The sequence below is a fragment of the Chrysochloris asiatica genome, unplaced genomic scaffold, assembly GCF_000296735.1.
Source record: "Chrysochloris asiatica unplaced genomic scaffold, ChrAsi1.0 scaffold00079, whole genome shotgun sequence".
Lineage (NCBI taxonomy): Eukaryota > Metazoa > Chordata > Mammalia > Afrosoricida > Chrysochloridae > Chrysochloris > Chrysochloris asiatica.
Genome location: NW_006408597.1, coordinates 2,293,852 through 2,300,720, shown reverse-complemented (window position 1 = coordinate 2,300,720; position 6,869 = coordinate 2,293,852).

Here is a 6,869-nt window from a genome sequence, read left to right as displayed (position 1 = left end):
GAGGTTGGTCCAGGATTGGACATTGTTTCGTTCTGCTGTGCGTGGGGTCGCTATGAGTCGGTTCCAACTCGATGGCACCTGACAACAACAACAACAACATATGACAGCACTTAATAACAACCATCACAAACCCAGGGATCCTTAGTAATGCTGTGGGCTAGGCATTGGACTGCTAACCAAAAGGCTGGCAGTTCAAACCCACCAGCCAATCCACAGAAGAAAGATGAGTCAGTATACACCTGTAAAAGTTGACAGTTTTGGAAACCCTATCTAAGGTCTCTATGAATCAGCATCAGCTCAATGGCAGTGAGTTGGGACCCAGGATTCTGGAAAGACTGCAAGAATGTGAGAACAAGGTGAACATGGAGTGACATCCCTTGGCTGTCACTGGAACTCCAAACTGGCCCCATTTGGGTCCCCTGCTGGGACACAGCCTGAAGAATAGGGTTGTAGAGGTAGAGAGGGAACTTCTGTAGGGTGTTTTCTGTTCCATTCTTCAATGTCAAGGCACAGAAAGGAGGATGGGGCCGTCTCCCAGAGTCTACTTTTTCCTGGCTCATATGTTGAGAATGGGGACACTCAGTGGTGTCCCACCATGCATCTAAGGCTCCAAGCCCTCAGAGATGGATCTCAATTCTGTAGACAGCTCCCCCCCCTCCCCCCCCAGGAAAGGGCAGGAGCACCAGGTTGAGAAAGAGAGGAGAGATGAGAAGGAGGCATAAAGTCCAGCCAGATCCCAGTGGGCCCCAGGCGGTCTGGGTGACTCACTCTTTGTTTCCGTCCACTCTGGTCTGAGTGCTTTGGCCCAGGGGCCTCTGGGAGGTTGTAACACAGGCTGGCCCCTTGCCCATCAGGGCTCAGCGGACAAAAATTAAAGATCTCACTCCTCAGGAACTCACACAGACAGCAGAAGCATGCTCTGTACTCTGCCTCAGCAGACCAGACCTCAGGCCAGCAGGGGCTGACGGCCAAGGGAGGAAGGGAAGGCGTCTCCAGCTCCTCCTCCTCCTCACCCCCAACATACAGTCTGTCCTGAAGGCCTGGCCACTGTCCAGTCTCTTCTCACTATCTCTTGGGTCCTCACTGGAAGGTGGTGGCAGCCACCAGCTGCTGACCAGCTCCATTCCCTTCCTTCCCACTTCTGCCCAATTCATCTTCTTTCATTCGACAGTTTACATGGAGCACCTACGATGTGCCAGGCCCTGTAGTAGGGGCTATGGAGACCAGGGGAAACAGACTGCAAGCTACTAACCATATTTTTCCTGGCAGCCCAAGCTTGATCACATCACTCACCTGTTCAAAATTTTGAATGGCTCTCCACTACCATACAAATCAAACCCAGACTCCTTCCTAAGCCTGGCAAACACTTTATTTCATGTCCTGCTTCCCATGTATGCTGCTACTCAACACGGTCCCACTTACTCAGAAGTCGCCGTAGTTTCCTCTCCTACCTTCCCTCACCCTAAGCTTTTCCTTCACCCAACCCTACCTGCCCTTTAACTCCCATCTCAAGACCACCTCTTCCAAGAAAACTTTCCACCCCTCCCTCCTTCCACAGAACCCCATAACTGTTGGCCACATGACTAGTCAACAGTTATCCTTCCTAGAGCGTCGGAAAGAACAAGGGGCTTTGGGCTTCTAATCTCAGCACTATTATCTACCAGCTGAGTGGCCTTGGCTAAGTGACTTAACTTCTTTGAGGCTCAGTGTCACCAGCCATTGAACAGAGATTATAATAGATATCACTTTACCCACAGTGCCTAGAAAAAGTGACTGTATTTACCTGCATTAAACTACAGGCCACAACTGACTGGGCTAGGGACCAGGGAAACCCTTTCATGAGCTAGCCAGTGACTTCAGGCTTCTGCAAACTGACTTGAAAATAGATGCCATTGGTTGCTGCATAAATCAGATTCTCCTGAAAATCTGAACAGAGAGATTTTAGTTTGATTAAAGCTCAGAACAGGTAAGCCCCTAACCTATGGAGTTTATGTGACTACAGAACAATAAAGTCCGAGAGGTGCAATGATCTTCCCAAGGGCACACAGCTGGTAAATAACACAGATAGGGTCTCTGTACAAGGTCAGGGTTTGGTGCAGGGTGTTTGGCCCCTGCTACAGGCTCAAAAAGGATATAGCCTAGAGATGATTGCTTGAAGAAGATCAAGAAGCCACTGTGGTCTGCCTTGAACTGCACTTGGGCAGCTTTGGAGCAGAGGATTTCTCCAGTCAAACCAATAGCTGTGGAGGCAATCCTGACTCCCGGTGTTCCCATGTATGTCGGAACAGAACTATGCTCCATCAGGTTTACAGTGACTGATTTCTTAGAAGTCGATTGCCAGACCTTTCTTCCTACATGCTTCTGGGTGAACTCGAACCTCTAACTTTTTTTTTTGGTTAGCAGTGGAGCACTTAATTATTTGTGCTATCCTTCATTCAAAGAGGTCTTTCAAGGCCAAGGTCAGATCGTAGTAGGAAGCATAGATCCTGGTTCCAGGCCCATGTCTGCCCATGTCCCTGATCATGCCCCTTCCCCTCTCTAGGCCTCAGCTTCCTCGTCTGAAAAAGAGAGTATTTCACTGGATGAATTCCGAGTTCCCTGTCAACATGAAGATATTGATTTGAGGAGAAGACAGACAGGGATCCAAGAAGTGCAGGATCACAGAATGTGAACGTTGGAGGGGGCACTTCCCTGAGAGAAGCCAGCCCATTCCCTTCAATCTACAGTTGAGAAAACTGAGGCCCAAAGAAGGAGAGATGCCTGTCCAAGGTCGCATGCCTGGTTATTGGCAGCAGCAGCCCTTGAACCAGGGTCACTTAACTCCCAGGCCTTTCAACTCTTTCTCTTTCAACTCCCCCAAGAAGCTGGGAGCTCTTTGGCCTTCTTGGCCAGGAAAGGCAAGGAGGCGCTGTGCATATCAGCAGTGGGGCCTCAGAGCCTGGGAACATCTCTGACAGGGAGAGAGCACATGAAAGTGCCAAAGACGCTAGTGGGAGGGCTGGGGCTGGGGCCAGGCAGGGCGCACTGGAGATAAGCTGTCCGCATCCGTCTTCTTTCAGTTGGCAAGGAAAGAGAGAGAAGGGTCCATGGTTGACTGAGGGGAGACAGTCCCTATTTCTGATTGAGCCATGGCTCCCTGGAGGACTTGTGCCTCTTCTTTCTTTCTCGTTCACATACACACACTAAGCACACTGTCCTTCTGGCCTAACTGTGGACACCTGCCATCTGCCATGTTAGTCTCAGTTGTGCATTGGCATTCTCAGTCTTGCTAGTTGCTGCCTAAGATGTCTCTAGAGTCATCTTAGTGTGATGCTGTGGGTTAATGCATTGGGCTGCAAGGGTGGTTTGAACCACAAGGTCAGCAGTGCAAACTCACCAGCCGCTCCTCAAAAACCCTATACCGGGTCTCTATGAGATGGAACTGACTCAATGGCACTTAACAACAAATAGAGCCGTAGGATAAGCAATCAACTGCAATGTCAATTTGAACCGCAAGGCCGGCAGTTCAACTCTACCAGCTACTCCTCGGAAGACCCTATACAGTGTCACTGTGAGTCAGAACTGACTCGACAGCACTTAACAACAACAACAATCTTTACAGAAACAGACTGCCAGGTCTGTTTCTTCCATAGCGCTGCTGGGTAACCAACCATTTGATATCAGTGGAGTGCAAAACATTTACATCACCCAGAAACTGACTACATTTTAATGTCCAGCCTGCTCGGCTGGTACCCTGATGCTCTTGCTTCACAAACAATTTTTGAGCACCTCATAAGATAGCACTGGACCGCTAACCACAAGGTTGGTGGTTCAAACTGCCAGTCACTCCTCAGAAACCCTACACAAGACAGGGTCACTATGAATCGACATCAACCCGATGACACTTAACAACTGGCACTGAGGACACAAACAGATAAGCCATCTTCACTGCCTGTGTGATGCTGAGAACTTTCAACAGAGTCTTGAGCACAATTTAGATGAGCTGAAGAACCGCTAACTGTGCATTTCTTAGAGGCGGTGACCTCTGACTTGAAACTTGGAGGCTAAGGAGGAGGGAAGGTGAGGCATGCCAAGGGGAAGGCACTGCACGTCCAAAGGCCTGGATGTAAGACCAAGTCTGAGTTGCCAGGAGGAACTGCAGGGAGCTTATGTGGAGATAAGAGAAGGGGGTATAGAAACGGATGAGGCTGGAGGGGTAGGTTGGAGCCAATTTTAGCGTAGCGGTTATGAGTTGGGCTGCTAACCTCAAGGTAAGCAGTTTGAATTTACCAGTGGTTCCATGGGGAAAAGATGAGGCTCTCTGCTCCCGTAAAGATTTACAGCCTTGGAAACCCTATCCGGGGTCTCTATGAATTGGAACCGACTCCACAGCACATAACCACCATCACCACCAGCTCTAGGTAGCTTCTTCATTCAGGACAATGGATGTGTTCCTCACACAGATGCCACTGGAGTCCTGGTGTGGCGCTATGGGTTAATGCACCAGACTGCAAAGCCGTTTGAACTGCAAGGTCAGTGGTTCAAGCTCACCAGCTGCTTCTTGGAAAGCCTAAACAGGGTCACTATGGATTAGAACCAACTCGATGGCACTTAACAACAACCACAACAACATAGACACCACTAACTTGCATTGGAATAAACATACTCTTCATCTGGCCTTCTAAAAAGGTTGTCTTCTGGTTAACGATTACACCAAAGAGGTGGCTGCATGGAGCATGGTTATGGGCAGAGAGAGAGCTCTTAATTGCCACCAACCTACCCAGAGCCACCCCAAATAAGCATCAATCAATACAAAGCAGGCACACTTACCATGCATAAAAACAACCCCCCAGCTCTACTGCCAGCCAGCCTGTCCCTCCACATGACCAGACTGTGGCCCTTCCTTTCCAATGCTTTCTCCAGAAACTTCCACTTTTCTGAACTCTGTCTGAATTCCCCATTTCCATTGGAACCCCGGATTCCTCTAAGGGCTAAGCTTCCCAGTCAGGCCCCTCTCCTCTCCCAGCCTTCCTCATACTGGGCTTCAACGGCCTTCACGAGTCTACAAGTTCATCTTATTGAGGTTATAGCATGTCTGAGTGCCACAATATACATCTCCAAATCCTCTCACTTTGAAGCCTCCCTCTACTGAAAAAGGAGAGTTTATTTAACCACTTGAGTCCTCTGTTGGATAAGCACTAGACTGCTAGCCACAAGTTCAAATCCACCAGCAGTTCAAATCCACCATCTGCTCCTCAGAAACCCTATACTATGAGTCAGACAAGACTCAATAGCACTTAACAACATGCTAACCACTAGTTCAAAATAAACTAAAAATGCAATCTTTCTAAAAGTCTAGTGTCATCTTGGATAGAATCCAGGGCTCAAAGCATGGAGGATAATGGTGTGCTCCAAGCTCCTCAGACACAGTGGAAGTTTTGTCCTTATTTCTGATATCATGGTTTATATGATTCATTACAACCCTGCAGCACACCCAGGGGAGGTGACCTGAATGATGACAAATACAACCCAGGAGGAGCAGTTGAGCTACTGGAGAAGAGGAATTTTGGTGGGGAAAGATTCTGAACATCTTCAAGTGATTGAGTTATTGGACAAAAAAAGGGATTCAGCTTGCTTTATACTTGCATTCGTCATAATAAGTTAACTGCTATAAAATATATAAATAAACTTACCTACTGGATTGATCCATAGGATAAGCACTGGACTGTGAACCACAAGGTCTGTGGTTCAAGCCCATCAGTCACTTCACAGGAAAAAGATGAGGCTCTCTGCTCCTGAAAATATTTTAAAAGCCTAGGATTGCTATGAGTCAGTTAACAATAGATTACTTAAGTCAGGCAGAGGAATGGAAGCGCTTTGATCCAAGCCATCATTTAGGGACCCAAGTTTCTTTCATCATGGAGTTTCAGTACCTCACAGAGATCCTTCTCCTTTTAAACTCAGCCAATGGCTCGAGAGAGAAAAAGAATGTGAGGAACTGCACAGCATGTTTTTAAAGGCAATGCCTGGAAGAGGCAAATCTCACTTCTGTTCACATTTCATCGACCCATGCTCCATACATGGCTACAACTTTTAGTAAAGGAGTCTGGGAAATGTAGTCTGTGTGCTCAGGCAAAAATGTTGTGATTATAAAATTTATAGTTGTGGATTGGAAGAGACTGCCTAGAGAAAGAGTTAAAAGTGAGACGGGTTTATTATAGCCACACAGTCTTGTATAAAACATTCTTAGTAGGGTTATTCACAATAATCCAAAATTTGAAGCATCCTAGATATCTGTGAAGTCCTGGTGTGGCGCTGTGGGTTAATGTGCTGGACTGCAGAGTCTTTTGAACTGCAAGGTCAGAGGTTCAAGCTCACCAGCTGCTCTTCAGAAACCCTATACAGGGTCAATATGGGTCAGAACCGACTCGACAGCACTCAACAACAACAAAAAAATGTCAATTCACTGGTAAATGGACAAAAATCCGGTATATTATTTATCAATGAAAAGGAATGAACTCCAGATATATGCCATAGCATTGATAAGCCTCAAGAACACCCTGATTAGTGAAAAAATATATGATTCCATTTATATAAAACATCCAGAAAACACAAAACCATAGGACCAGAAAGTACATTAGCAAGCATATAGGATGGATGTAGGATTGGAATGTCAGGGATTAACCATTAGCACACACAAGCGGGTGGGTGATGAGGTGTTTTAAGAGTTTTGGTATGGCACTGTAGAATCAGCACTGGGCTGCTAACCACAAGGTTGGCTGTTCAAACCCACCAGCTGCTCCATGGAAACCCTATACAGGGTCACTATGAGTCAGAACTGACTTGACAGCACTTAACAACAACAACAAGATGTTCTAAAGCTTATTTAT